The 16,318-nt window shown below is 42.2% G+C and overlaps 1 protein-coding gene across 1 annotated transcript in view; it reads left to right on the top strand.

The window, feature by feature from the left end:
* The first annotated feature begins 3,270 nt into the window (after positions 1-3,270).
* Positions 3,271-16,318, top strand: part of SEMA4B (semaphorin 4B) — a 404,475-nt gene continuing 391,427 nt past the window's right edge. Inside the window, exon 1 of the mRNA XM_073568651.1 lies at positions 3,271-3,470. The gene's annotated coding sequence lies outside the window, so the exon portion shown is untranslated. The remainder of the gene's footprint in view (positions 3,471-16,318) is intronic.

Genomic DNA, 16,318 nt, shown 5'->3' with positions numbered 1-16,318 from the left:
AAAGCCCATGGCACTGTGGCTAACCTCCCTAGATGTGGATGGAAAAGAAAAATTGACAAGAGATTTCAACGCAAGATTGTGCGGATGTTGGATAAAGAACCTCGACTAACATCCAAACAAGTTCAAGCTGCCCTGCAGTCCGAGGGTACAACAGTGTCAACCCGTACTATCCGTCGGTGTCTGAATGAAAACGGACTGTATTGTAGGAGACCCAGGAAGACCCCACTTCTTACCCCGAGACATAAAAAAGCCAGGCTGGAGTTTGCCAAAACTTACCTAAAAAAGCCTAAAACGTTTTGGAAGAATGTTCTCTGGTCAGATGAGACAAAAGTAGAGCTTTTGGGGCAAAGGCATCAACATAGAGTTTACAGGAGAAAAAAAGAGGCATTCAAAGAAAAGAACACGGTCCCTGCAGTCAAACATGGCGGAGGTTCCCAGATGTTTGGGGGTTGCTTTGCTGCATCTGCCACTGGACTGCTTGACCGTGTGCATGGCATTATGAAGTCTGAAGACTACCAACAAATTTTGCAGCATAATGTAGGGCCCAGTGTGAGAAAGCTGGGTCTCCCTCAGAGGTCATGGGTCTTCCAGCAGGACAATGACCCAAAACACACTTCAAAAAGCACTAGAAAATGGTTTGAGAGAAAGCACTGGAGACTTCTAAGGTGGCCAGCAATGAGTCCAAACCTGAATCCCATAGAACACCTGTGGAGAGATCTAAAAATGGCAGTTTGGAGAAGGCACCCTTCAAATATCAGGGACCTGGAGCAGTTTGCCAAAGAAGAATCGTCTAAAATTCCAGCAGAGCATTGTAAGAAACTCATTGATGGTTACCGGAAGTGGTTGGTCGCAGTTATTTTGGCTAAAGGTTGCGCAACCAAGTATTAGGCTGAGGGTGCCAATACTTTTGTCTGGCCCATTTTTGGAGTTTTGTGTGAAATGATCAATGTTTTGCTTTTTGCTTCATTCTCTTTTGTGTTTTTTCATTTAAGACAAATTAAATGAAGATAATAATACCAAAGAATTTGTGTTTGCAATCATCTTCAGGAAGAAACTGAGTATTATCTGACAGAATTGCAGGGGTGTCAATACTTTTGACCACAACTGTAACTTATGGACTAAGTCCCTAAGGCTAGCTTCACACTAGCGCTTTGGGCCGCAGTGCACGGCCGCCGCTAAGGCCCGCCTCCTGCCCGCCCCCTCCAGTCATCTCCGCCTAGTATCGCACACGGCTGCATGCGATCTGCACACCCTATCTTTAGCATAGGGCGCGCAGACCGTGCGTTGATCGTGCGCTAGTAGAATTTTGCGTGCGCTGCGCCCTTTTGACGGTGCTCCGAGCGACCCAAAATGCAACATGGTGCGTTTGGCGCACACCGGCGCACCGTCAAAAGAGCGCAGTGCACGCAAAATTCTACTAGCGCACGGTCAACGCACGGTCTGCGCACCCTATGCTAAAGATAGGGTGTGCAGATCGCATGCAGCCGTTTGCGATACTAGGCGGAGATGACCGGAGGGGGCGGGCAGGGGGCGGGGCTTAGTGGCGGCCGTGCGCTGCAGCCCAAAACGCTAGTGTGAAGCTAGCCTTATTTGTGAATTCTCCATCATTGCTGCCTGAGAGCACTATTTCTCCACCCTCCTGTAGTCATGCTGGTGGTGTGTCTGCCGTAAACACCGCCATACTTTTCCAAACGACAGCCACAATTGCTAAAAGCTAACACACAACCCCACCTCTATTACCCATATATTTCTCTGTAAACTAGCTTCATCAGGAGATACTTATGACCCTGTGTTTTGCATGCTGGCATTTTACAGGATGTATAGAGAAGTTTATGGGAAAATGGCAGAAAGAAAAACCACATTCTTAGCATGCCATAGGTAGTGTGTTTTGGCATTTAATGTAACATCTGGTCACAGCTTTTTGGATGAAAAATTGCAAAAAAAATACAATGTTTTTTTTTCCTGCTTTTAGAGAACCAGCACAGTGGCTCAGTGGTTAGCATTGCAGAGCTGGAGTCCTGGGTTCAAATCCCACCAAGAACAGCTTCTGCGAGTAGTTTGTATTTTCTCCCCATGTTTTCTCCCCATTTCAATAATTGGCCAATTGCATGACTGTTTGTTTAAGAAAGTATCCATTAATTCTTTATAAATACATGTATTATTATCATTTCAACAATTATTTAATATCTCAGGCTTCTAGGAAAAATCTTTGCAATTAAGTATTGTTTATACGTGTATTATAATTAAGGGATTGCAGCATAGATACATTGGGCGCTCCAGATGCCCATGAAAGAGGCATGCTCTTTTCTATTCTATAAATTTAGTAAAATAAGAAAATATGTACTAGAATAGTGCCCAGTCTTGGCTTGTATTAGATATTTTTGCTTTATTAAAAAACACACTCAATCCCTGCTGTGTTTTTTAGTTCTAACATACAGGATCGGACTGGCCCACCTGAGAACCGGAGGATTCCCTGGTGGGCCCTGGCACTGACACCTGCTGGCATACAGGGCCAGCAGCTGCCTATAAATGCTATAAATGTGTTCCCTCCTAGCAGAGCGAATACAATACCTCTCAGAGGTGCTACGTTATGACACACAAAGTATCTAAGATAGACATGTTTTGCACTGTCATCCGAGTCTGTCCACATGAGGTCTAAGAGACAGCATGAAGGCATCTGCTTCCTGAGCTTAGCAAAATCCTAACATGTGCCATAATAATGGTGACCAAGTTACTATAAACTATGTTTGCACTTATGCATTATTTGGATGCACAGTAAATTGGGTTCAATATAAAATATTACATGTACTCTTGAAGACGAGTGAAGCCAAGTCCTGTATAACAGTGTCTTCTAGTGTACAGTGCACTGGGTACATCTCCACAGGTCCCAGAGGTCTTCCACAAAGTGTAGCTCTGTGGTTCTCGTAAAGGTACCACTGTTGTGTTTGAACCTTGCCAGAAAGTCATACATGAAAAATATTATAAAAATATTATGGCAAACTATCTCAATATTTAGTCACTACATTCCTTGTGTGTATAAAAATAATACTCAGTCTTTTTCTTGCTTTGTACACTCCTTACGCTGGTACACATGAGATCATCACCGTGCATCTTCCCGCAGTCTGCCCTACATCACCACAGCAATGAAAGGGTCTGCCATGCTTCAGAATCCCAAAGGAGCATCAAGGAAAGCATGTTCCATAGATTCACTGAGAGACAATCCCTTGTCCCCTCCTCCTGCCTCTCCACCTCCCTCCTTCACCATTAGACTGGTAGTTTAGCACAAGCCTTCCTTAGTGTAATGTGTTTCACCAGCAGCCCAACCCATCTTGTCTTTTTTCCTATAATCCTGTCTCTCACCTGAAGGAGGTTTCATCTGTAGAGCAGGTTGGTTGTCCGCTCCATCACTCTTCCCGTATCCTCCTACTTACCTGGAATTATTACCTATTGTATGAAGCAGCATGTGTCTGGTAAGAGAATCTATCATCATTTCTTTGCAATTATCGCTAGTTTTGTATATTCATATTATCTGCTCTGCATTATACTGTGCATGCATTAATAGCCGGGATCCCGTCATTTGCAGATAGGTTGCATATAGGATGTAGTAAATCTGTGAAGCCATGACATCTACTACACATGCAGGTGATGAGGGTGCACCTGGATACAGTCATTTTTCTCATGATCTTTTCCAATACAGGTGGATAAAGTAGGTTATAGTATTCCTGGATACAATCTCATTTGTGTATAATGTGCATCACGATTACGCTCATTGATTTGTCTCGCATATTTTATTATAATTTGCATCTACTACATATTTACAGTGAGCAAAAGTGGATTGTGTTTTTTTCTCTGAGTCTACTAAATAAATATGCAAAGCTGAAATGTGGCATTGTCTAGCCCAGGGTTTTCGATCCTTTGGTACCCAAGTGATGTTGAGCTTCACCTCCCACGGTGAACAGTGGAATCCTACAGATGGACTTGTGTAGATAACCCTGTCTGTGATATCTGATTGCTACAAAGTATGCTTGTATTTTATATAGCGATACACTAATATTATTAATATTCATGTAATTACATAATTTTACTATGACTCAGTGTTATGCATCTTTTAGCAGATCTCCTTTTTTTTCTCCGTAACATTTGCATTAGTAAATCTCGTTTGTTTTAACCCAGTTCGTTATAGCTTAATGGAACATAACTCTTTAGAAGCCAATGTGGTGCCTGAGCGATCAGATCATATAAGCAGGATTTCCTAGAGGCGACTGAGAGAATCCCCTTTATTATTAAAACAGCATGAAGAGATGAATGAATTAATGACCGCTCCTCACATTGTGGCTTCATTTTACTGCAACAGATACATTGCAGGGAGGAATCTAAAAGTATGGAAGGCAGGATCAGACTAATGATATTATCCAGCCTTTATCATTAGACCTGTGTGAAGTGAAGGAAGGGAATTCCTGGGTTTTCTGCTGCCTGGATCTGAAGGCTGCTGCTCCACAGAAGCTCTCGTACTGTTCTCCATGTCAGGTAACCATGGAGAGAGCTGGAACAAAACCAGAAGAGGGGAGGGTGGAGTATTGGATTCCAGAAGTCCAGAACCTACACTGCTATGTCCACAAGCCTCATGCTGACATGACTACTCTTCACTCACCCTTACTCTGACCCTGCAACCGATCCCTCACTGCCAGATAGAGACTTTTATTATTCTCCGATATTCAACTCCAAAGCAGCTATCTGATAATAAGAGTAACATGAGTTGGCAAAAACTACGACTTTCTAGATATTTTGACTGCACAACTTAAAGGGTTTTTCTATGACCCAATACAAAGTGGTCGGTGTGTGACTGACCCCCTAGGAACTACACCAATTCTGAAATAAAAGGTGTCCAGTCACTGTTCCTCGTGGTCATTGTGAGGTACTAAAGCAGCTAGAAACAGAAAAAGCTAAGTAAGAATATATTTTGGATTTCCCATAGAATTTAAAGGGATTTTCAGGATTATAATTTTGATGGTCTTCTCCTTAGGATAAGCCATGACTATCAGATCGGTGGAAATCCTATTCTCGGCACCGCTGCCAGTCAGCTGTGTACATAGGCCGCAGTACTCAGCCGAGCGCTACAGACTTTCCATCATTCACATTGTGTGGCCTACCTGTACACCAAACGCATAGTAGCGGCTATGTTGGGTTGCAGCATTGCCCCTTTCACTTGTATAAGTGCCGCAACCCGTATGGAACCTGTCAAGTAAATAAATAACGTTATTAACCTGCAGATATGGGGTTAATCTGTCGGCTAATAGCATTCTGGGACAGTTTCTGACACCGCTCTGTGTAACTGCACCCCCCCCAGCCCTAATGATGATCCTGCTGTAAGTCAGTGCCGAGGTGCGGTTACAGCCGCCGCTCTCTATACACAGATAAATACAGACCAACCAAGGCACAATAGTAATATAGGGGACACCCACATGACCAGCAACCATATTCAGTCATAAAAAGGTTACCTGAAGGACACTCCAAAACTAGAGCCTGAAAACCATTGATTAACAAGGAGTATAAAGTCCAATTAGTATATAAAAAGTATATTTTATTAAACATATATGCCAATACAAATAGTACACACAATGTTACAATAAACGATCAGGCAATGAAGACTCGGTCACTGATTAATCACACATAAAGTGCTAAAGTGCAAAAGGACAATAAAAATACTGCCATGGAAATAGAGTGCATAGATATCTGCCAGTATAGACCTCTATAGATTCTCCCAAAAGTTTGGAACAGGTCAGAAAAGACCTACTTATCGTCCATGAAATTACATGCTGTGTGCTTACCCATGAGCAGTGATGTCAGGACCAAAGCCGCCCGTCACCGACGCGCGTTTCGCTGCTCTTTTTCAAGGTGCGCTGCTGTGTGTCAGGCCAGGCCACTTTATATAGCCATAGCTTCAGCCATTCGCAATCACTGCGCATACTTCCGGTAACGTCCCCCCGGAAATTGCATCACCGTTGGCATGGCAACGTGATGCCGCGCCCAAGCCAAGTCAAAAAGACGTCACTGGCCCGCAAACGTCAGTACCCGGCGCCTCCAGCAATGCTCCGTGTAAGGAGCGCCCAGGAGCATGCGCACTATGAAACAGCTCAAAGACACTGGATTATCGCATAGAAGACAACGCAATGTGTATAAATAATCGCACCCCAGGCTTAATGCAAATATCATTAAGCATAAAATAGAGTGTGTGCATACTTATATGTTATGTAAAGGACCCATCAGTTATAATATATGTGAATAGGACTCACTATAAATATTATGTGAATAACCCTAGCTGATAGCAGCAAAATAACAATAAAGTGCAATAGTGAAGACAGATGAAACATATAAATGGAAAATACAGAAAAAAAAGTGGGTAAGACATAAACAACATTATAAACACATGTAAATACAGGTGAATTCAGAAAGAATCAATATTTAAATTCAGTTGTCCTGTGAGATAGACCAGATTTTCGCCCATGGAATAGATCATAGAAGGCCCGCAATTGTGGATTTTATCTCTCCAAACATTCACAGCTACACTTCTGTACAAAGTATTTATTACATCGGGCTAGAATATTTTTTTTCCCATTTCCTAGAAATAGATACATTGCATGTTAATGAAGACTATGAACATAGAGGCTTCAATAACCTCCTACTCCAGTTTGGATTTTGAAAAAATAATAATAACATAACACACAACAATATAAAATTGGTAGATATCACAATGGCGAAAACACAAAAAAACAGTGAAAATACCATAGTTAAAGACGTTATTGCTATCCAAAGTGTGATGTTTTTATCAATCAGTCTGAATTGTGGAATCATTAGAATGACACAGTAAAGAATTCTTTCCTTAGAAGGTTTGCCCCATCAGTGCAGACCACGCTGTGCCAATAGGCCATACGGGTATCATATAGGGGTCTGTCTGCACCTGAAAGCTCCCCTGTAAGATCGGCTCCTGCTTGTGCAGTCCTGGAAGGTCCATGCATTACACGGACAGCAGTTCATCTGTTTGGCTGGCTTGTGATGCTATGTACGATTCTGTGGCTTTCCTTTGGAATTACAGCTGATCACCTGTGATCGGAGGCGGCAGACCCTTAGTGAGCAGACAAATGACTTGCTGGCTTCAGTTTAAAAACGAGTTTCCATTGTAAAGGTACTGTCACACTTAGCGATGTACCAGCGATCCCGACCAGCGATATGACCCGGTCAGGATCGCTGGTACATCTCTAAGTGGTCGCTAGTGAGCTGCCACACAGGCAGATCTCACCAGCGACATCGCAGGGGTCGGGGGTCGCTACTTACCTGTCACACCAGGCGATCCTGCGTCCTCCCGCCCGGCTCCACGCTCGTCGCTCGTCTCTCCACAGGAAGCGCCGCAGGAAGCTGACGACGAGAAACGGTCCAGGAGCTTCTCGCGCGATCAGCGATAACCAGCGGGGGAGCGGGTCGTAGGTAAGTATCAGACACAGAGATATCGCTAGCAATATCGCTATAACGTCACTAGTTATAGCGATATTGCTAGCGATATCTCTTAGTGTGACAGGCCCTTTAGACACTTCATTTTAGGGCAAGTAATTGATCTCGTGAGCATGGTCTGACTTAACGATACAATTTACAGGGGATAAAAAATAGTCAACACTTTTTGTTGAGATTCATGTAAATGTATGAGGCATACTGAACATTTTCAACAAAAGTTCCCGTAAAAATAGACCCGAGTGGCTCCAACGGGAGCTGTATCAGGAGTCTATTATTATGATGTTAGTGCCTAAGCTGTCTGGGGAATTTTACGGTATTTTGGTGGGTATGTTTCCCTGACTTTTGGCATTCAGAAGACTAGTAGTGTAGTTGTGTTGGGTCACGTAAGTTTAGTGCCACACCTCTACCCCATGCATGTATCTTCCTTAGGGCCCATGCAGGCGACTGTATTATCAATCTGAGTGCAATCAGACAAAACATTGCACTGACCAATGTCGGTTCAAAATCGTTCTCATCACATCCCATCTGTGAGTAAACGTAGATATAAACCGCAACTCAGCTTCAGGTTTCACAGCTGTTGAGACCCCCACCCCTCTCATCAAAAGATCAGCCCTAGACGTACCTCTTGCTCTCTGATTTCATAGTCTTTTTAGTAACCATTTAGGTTGCGATTGGATGTGCACCGTGCACATGTCCAATTTTTTTCTTCGGACAGATTATGTCTGAGGAAAAAATTGCTGCATGCCCGAGTTTGATCTGAATGGATTGCACTCAGCCATGCAAGTTAATGAGCACGTGGAAAACATACGACTACATTTGGATGACATCTGAGTACAGTCCAATTTCTGCGCACAATGGAGAAGATGGAGAAATGTTGCTCTCCACCTTCTCCTCACAGTGTGTTCCAATTTTCTCATCCGAGAGAATCAGATCACACTATGCTAACACTCGGATCACACACGGATCAGAGTTTGATCAGACTGTCATTTGCATAATCAACCAGGTTCTCTTGGATGAGAGAATGTATGGCTGCCTGCACTCACCCTTGGGCTCATTAACATCTGCATTATGATTTCTGTTTAGAGCATTCATCCCAATGCAGTGATGGATCCATCATAAAAAAGGATATCACTCGCCCTTTACCCCTAGTTGTGGCATTAGACTATAGGGAACCAGCGGGCCACTGATCTGGGTTAAATAAACAGAGCTCCAACCCCTACGCTGGTTTATAAGTACAGTATATTATAGCGTATGGAGATATTATTATTTTTATTACTGATACCTAAGGTTAAACATTGACAAGTGAATTGTTCATTCTTCTATCATCTAAATTTTATTACTGCAAATATCCAGTAATTTTTTGTCGTTCAACTCCTTCATGCTTGAGCAAGAACTGCAGCTTTAGCTGAAATTTCAGGACAGCCACATTTACCAAATTATTGCAGAAATTCATGCTAAATATATAATCTAAACATTGTTTTGCCACTCAAAGACCTGTCCCTTCAGGAACGTAATACAATGGTGCTATTTGCTGAGTAAGCGCAGGCGACCAATAATAGTGCGAGCCATTCCAGCAACCTAACAGATACATCGTCGGTGTTCAGAGAAAATTTGCTGGAATGGCAGTCATCTCTATTGTGTTAAATGTATTGCATCCACTAACACAGCAAACAGAGGAAATGAGGATATATTCCAAAGGGAGCACAGATTCCTGCAGAGAAAGAGCAATTTACTGCAATTTGCCCAATGGAGTCAGTGGCGAGGTCTGGTTGCTAAGTAATTATCTTAGGGTTTTCGTAATGCTATTGTCCTGTCGGTATCAGGCAGGGATACGATAGGCACAATGTTTGGGTGTTTCTAGTCATCTTTTTTGCATCTCAAAGCAAACTTACCTTATGACTAAATCTTTTGTCTAGATGAACCATGCTGTAAAAGGTAGCATCATACATACTACATATTTCCCCAGTGTAATTGCAACTCCCACACTTACAGGATAATTACATTTTATCTCTTGTAGTGCAGCGGGGTTGGGTCAGTGTGACAGACAAGGATCACAGGAACAGTTCACAGCAAAATGTGTTTAATTAGTCCACACTCACACTGTATACAGCACACGGTATCCTCCAGATCACAGCCGGAAAACAAGACAGTTCATAAATGTCCTGTTGCTGAGTGCAACTGCACCACCGTATCACGCTGCGGGGTACTAGGAGTTGGCTCTCTGCTGGTTCTGTGTTTCCTCACACAGACAGAGCTTCTGCAGAGCTGACCGCTCCACAGGCTGCCAACTTCAAACTGACAACCACAAACCCTTCCTGCAGGGTTTTTTTTCTCTAAACTGGACTTTGTGGCCATGGGCCTGGAGGAAACAGACCAGCCCCACTACCTTCCTGCAGTCCGTTTCAAAAATGAAAGCCCATACCGGGTTTTCCTGAACAATTCCTTGGTCACATAACTTGACCAGGTTCAAGCTTACTTTTATTCTGCCTTGTGACTCACAGGTGTCCTGCTGTGACCACAAGGCACTCCAGCGGATCTAATACGCTTCTGAGCGCATCCTTGGGAACACATAGCAACCCTCACAAATAACACCAGTCGCTGCCTCACACTCTTCAGATAAATAATTAGAAAACTAGTAGTCATGGGCACACCATGCTAGCATGCTAACATCAGTAGTAATATAGTAACATAGTAACATAGTTAGCATAGTTACTGTAAGATACAATATCGTTACGCTCCAGGAAGCCATCCAGGCCTCTCTTGAACCCCTTGACTGAGCTTGCCATCACCACCTCCTCAGGCAAGGAATTCCAGATTCTCACTACCCTAACGGTAAGCAATCCTCTTCTATGTTGGTGGAAAAACCTTCTCATGTCCAGACGCAGAGAATGCCCCTTTGTGACCGGCAAATTCCTTGGTATAAACAGATCCTCTGAGAGATATTTGTATTGTCCCCTTATATACTTATACATGGTTATTTGATCGCCCCTCAGTCGTCTTTTTTCTAGACCAAATAATCCTAATTTTGCTAATCTCTCTGGGTATTTTAGTTCCCCCACCCCCCTTATTAATTTTGTTGCCCTCCTTTGTACGCGCTCTAGTTCCATTATATCCTTCCTGAGCACCGGTGCCCAAAACTGTACACAGTACTCCATGAGCGATATAACCAGGGATTTGTACAGAGGCAGTATAATGCTCTCATCATGTGTATCCAGACTTTTTAATGCACTCCATGATCCCGTTTGCCTTGGCAGGCGCTTCCTGGCACTAGCTGCTCCAAGTAAGTTTATCATTAACTAGGATCCCCAAGTCCTTCTCCATGTCAGATTTACCCAGTAGTTTCCCATTCAGTGTGTAATGGTGATATTGATTCCTTCTTCCCAAGTGTATAACTTTATATTTATCAATGTTAAACCGCATCTTATATATATATATATATATATATACAGTAAATATATATATATATATATAATCATGTTCAATGTCATGCCATGTCACACGGTGGCACATGTATCAAAGGTGACATAATGCCTGCCAATGTTATGACGTATGTTGTCACAAGATAAATTACTATCATAGACCACCAGTAACTTTCACTGTGTCTAAAATAATGGCACTTTTTCTATGTCATGGTCTGTGTGTACTGTGAAGATATACTGTAACTGTTTTGCAATTTTTTCTTATAAATAACAGTATCAGTCAAAAGTTAGGACACACCTGTCCATTCAATGGTTTTCAATGTTCTTTTTGGAATGTGCACATTGTAGAATCAGACTGGAGGCAGCAAAACCACAAAGGAACACATATGGAAACAAGGAGTAAAGAAACATGTGTGTTGTTTTTATTTTACTATCCTTACTTATATAGTGCCATCATATTCCTCAGCTCCTTACATATATTATCATCACTGTCCCCATTGGAGCTCACAATCTAAATTAACCATTACTATGGCTTTGGAGTGTGGGAGGAAACTGGAGTACCCAGAGTAAACCCACACAAACACAGGAAGAACATACACTCACTGGCCACTTTATTAGGTACACCATGCTAGTAAGGGGTTGGACCCCCTTTTGCCTTCAGAACAGCCTCAATTCTTCGTGGCAGAGATTCAACAAGGTGCTGGAAGCATTCCTCAGAGATTTTGGACCATATTGACATGATGGCATCACACAGTTGGCGCAGATTTGTCGGCTGCACATCCCTGATGCGAATCTCCCGTTCCACCACATCCCAAAGATGCTCTATTGGATTGAGATCTGGTGACTGAGGAGGCCATTTGAGTACAGTAAACTCATTGTCATGTTCAAGAAACCAATCTGAGATGATTCGAGCTTTATGACATGGCGCATTATCCTGCTGAAAGTAGCCATCAGATGTTGGGTACATTGTGGTCATAAAGGGATGGACATGGTCAGCAACAATACTCAGGTAGGCTGTGGCATTGCAACGATGCTCAATTGGTACCAAGGGGCCCAAAGAGTGCCCAGAAAAAATTCCCCACACCATGACACCACCACCACCAGCCTGAACCGTTGATACAAGGCAGGATGGATCCATGCTTTCATGTTGTTTACGCCAAATTCTGACCCTACCATCCGAATGTCGCAGCAGAAATCGAGACTCATCAGACCAGGCAACGTTTTTCCAATCTTCTACTGTCCAATTTCGATGAGCTTGTGCAAATTGTAGCCTCAGTTTCCTGTTCTTAGCTGAGAGGAGTGGTACCCAGTGTGGTCTTCTGCTGCTGTAGCCCATCTGCCTCAAAGTTCGACGCACTGTGCGTTCAGAGATGCTCTTCTGCCTACCTTGGTTGTAACGGGTGGCAATTTGAGTCACTGTTGCCTTTCTATCAGCTCGAACCAGTCTGCCCATTCTCCTCTGACCTCTGGCATCAACATGGCATTTCCGGCCACAGAACTGCCGCTCACTGGATTTTTTTTCTTTTTCGGACCATTCTCTGTAAACCCTAGAGATGGTTGTGCGTGAAAATCCCAGTAGATCAGCAGTTTCTGAAATTCTCAGACCAGCCCTTCTGGCACCAACAATCATGCCACGTTCAAAGGCACTCAAATCACCTTTCTTCCCCATACTGATGCTCGGTTTGAACTGCAGGAGATTGTCTTGACCATGTCTACATGCCTAAATGCACTGAGTTGCCGCCATGTGATTGACTGATTAGAAATTAAGTCTTAACACACAGTTGGACAGGTGTACCTAATAAAGTGGCCAGTGAGTGTACATACCCCTTGCAGATATTGTCCTTTGTGGGATTTGAACCCAGGACCCCAGGGCTGCAAAGGAACAGTGCTAACCACTGAGCCACCATTCTGCGCTGATGTGTTAAACCTTAGATTCCTCAAAGTACCAGCAGTTTACTTTGATGGCAGCTTTACACCCCCTTGACATTCTCTACATCAGATTCATCAGGTCACTGACTGGAATGGCTTTCCAAGACACTTGAAAAAGTTTCCAGAGGTACTGAGCAGTTTTTGGCTGCTTTGCTTTCCCTCTACAGTCCAAATCATCCCAAACAGTTTCAAACTTCTTTCTTACTCACACTGCTAGTACATTATCTTGAAGTTTGAGATGGTCAGTCGTTGCAGAGTATTGTGGTAGCCATGATGGGTAAGTGAGCCTTGAAAGTGAAATAAATCACCGACAGTATCCCCAGCAAAGCACCCCCACACATCACACTCCATGTTTCATGGTGGGCAAACACATGTGGAAACCATGTCTCACAAAAAATGGCAGTTAACCAAAAGTTTCAAATTTTTGTATACCATTGTATACATTTCCACTGATCTAATTTCAATTCAGTGTGTTGCTTGGCCCAAACAAGTTTTTTCTTCTTGTTTATGGCCCTCAGTAGTGGCTTCTGTGCAGCAATTCGACCATAAAGGCCTTCTTCTCGCCCTCTCCTCTGGAAGCTGTTGTTGAGATATTTATGCCACTTGATAACTGCACATTTTTTATGAGGTCTGATATCAACTTGCATTTTCAGATGATAGTAACTGTGATGAACTTATTTTCTAAATCAGAGGTCACTTTTGGCCTTTCTTTCCTGGGCCGATACTCATGAAAGCTGGTTTCATCATAGCAATTGATGATTTTCATACATTCAAAGTTCTGGTTTTTCACACATTTCTTTACTCCTTGTTTCCATATGTGTTCTTTCATGGCTTTACTGCCTTCAATCCACAATGTGCACATTCCAATAAGTACAAGGAAAATCATTGCCTCAATAGGTGTGTCTAAACTTTTGCCAAGTACTGTGGCCTATTACGTATTACCATGGTTTGACAAATATTAATGGTGTGACAAGTATTAAGGTGTTTATGCCAGAATTCTGGCATAAAACACACTAATAAGCCACAATATTTTTGTGCAACTCGAAAGTTGTTCTAAAAATATTTCGTCTTGTGGTATTCTCATGCCACTCCTGGTCAGCTACACCACATTGTGCGGTACAGGACGTGGCTACACCTGTCCATAAATTTATGAAAAGTTATGCTTCTTTAATGGTTTAGCTTACTCCAAAAATGTACTCCAGTCTCTGATGGCACTTGTAAAGTGCGCTTAATTTATTAAGTGGTTTGTGCCTCTTAATAAATTAGGTGCATTTTACTTCAGTAACCCTGTTCATTAAGATTAGCATATACGCCAGTTGGGGCCTATATGTCCTCAATCCTATAGGTCCTATATCCCCTGCATTGAAATGTACTTAGGTTGTACTTAAGTTATACTGTCTTTCTGCGCTGATACACATCTTTTTAATAACCAGAATTAAAACTTCTTGGAGTAAAAAATCCATCTGTGATACAAATGTATTTAAGAATAACTTTCATATTCTCCTAAAACATATATAATTATAAAAGATACGCTAAAGTGTATCTGGAGCGTATTTTATTTAAGTTTGCACACATTTGACAGGGTGTGCAACATGCCTGTTTGCAGCTTTTGTTTCCTCCCATACGCTGTCCTTCTCTGAAGGCTTTTAGCGCCGGTGTCTCTCATTTTGTGTGTGATATATAATTAATTCTATATAACATATATATTATATATTATGAAATGGCTTATGCATGAGCCCAGGCTAGGACTGGCCCATGGGGTAACAGGGGAATCCCCCGGTGGGCCCCTGTGCAGATTTGGGCCCCCAATCCCAATGTATGGGTGGTACTTGGCATAATTCATTACGTACCGAAAAAAGCATCTCATCATTCATTAACCAAACTACTCAGTTTATTATTATATCGAGATATAGGTAAATTTGTGAACAAGGGTACTGTAATAATTGTATGCAAGTGAAAAGTGGGCCCCCCTAAGTTGATGTTACTGGTGGGCCTTTGGCAACCCAGTCCGACACTGCATAAGCCCATATTACTACTCATTGCGTGAACCTTATGAATGTATGTATGGCTCCTGCAATGAGTAAAAATATGGGCTTGTGTATCTATATATATATATATATATATATATAGTGCTAATATGTAAAATATACGAAAATGGTTGCACTCAATTGTGTTAAAGCATATCAATATGAAATCTATGAAATGTGAATAGCAAGAAGGGCTTGTGAATATTGGTAAAAATACATGAAAAATACATGAGATGCTTAGCACAACATTTGGCCAAATAATGTCTGCCCATCAACCATCGTCAAGGAGGCCTCATGAGTCTGGTGGGTCCCTGACCCGTGTGAACACCCCTCTAAGGCTAATGTCTGAATGCATGGGTGAATGTGGTACTGAGAGAGGTAGAGAATATAGAGTATATTCAGAGTGCACACATGATTACTCTTGGAGGTGCTAGCGAAGTGGGACTAGAATCCCAGTGTATCCAAAAAGAAATGTTCACTGCACACTGAGTTAGTGAAGTAGAAGTGAAGATTAATTTATAAAAGGTACAGTAACAGTAGGTGCATTCATATACAGTATGAGAACTCGTTTCTTGATCGTGATAATACATTATGATGTATCGATTCTTGGAATCTTTATCAAAATTGTCACAGTGTGTGTAGAATGCCAGAATGCCTAAGCTAAAAAATCGTTCACCAAGTTTCATCCAGAAAAGTGGGATGATTTTTTACTCACTTGTAATCCATGTACAGTCCGTGTGAAATATGTTTTCTACAAGACCACCTTTTAATCTTTTACTGAACCATTTACAGTTTCCTATGTTAAATAAATGAAATATATCCTTAATAATCGGATGCCAAAGTACCACTGAATAATATTGATTCGAGTGCAGTCCGTTTCTTTAATGGATAGCACATGGACCCAAAAACAGTTCCATATCTGAGTGCAGTCTGATTTCCGCAACTGGAAGGAGTAAAAAAAAACCCTCCTCCCCAGAATGCTTATAGCGAGCTGCTCTGGCCCCTCAACTATACCATAAGAAAACACACACCAGGTATGAATTTTGGGTTAAATGGATTGGCCACAGCTTATTAAACAACATACATTTTCTTACTGACTAAAACCCAACTGCTCTATACAGCGGGCCTTGTAAACATAACATAACGGGCATGGAAGAAAACGGCTCCACTGTGTAAATTCTGTAGAAAGTTTTCCAAAAATTTGGAGAGGGTAGGTGGGTGTACTTTTTCCACCGCTGGTAAGATGGTCATTTGTATAATCATCTCTCCGATGAAAGAAAATACTGTCGTCTGCACCTGCCCTTAGCATAAGAATTTTCTTTGCTGAAAGAGAAAAACTATCAGTCTGTGAGACACATGAAATCTATTCTAGGGTGTAGTCACATGTGGGTAATGTCATGTAGAAATCTATGCACATGAACTTCATTTAAACATGTG

This window comes from Dendrobates tinctorius, unplaced genomic scaffold (genome assembly GCF_039654945.1).
Source record: "Dendrobates tinctorius isolate UK_male_01 unplaced genomic scaffold, ASM3965494v1 ptg000022l, whole genome shotgun sequence".
NCBI lineage: Eukaryota > Metazoa > Chordata > Amphibia > Anura > Dendrobatidae > Dendrobates > Dendrobates tinctorius.
Note: the sequence above shows the minus strand (reverse complement) of the source record. Positions and strands in the feature narration are given on the sequence as shown.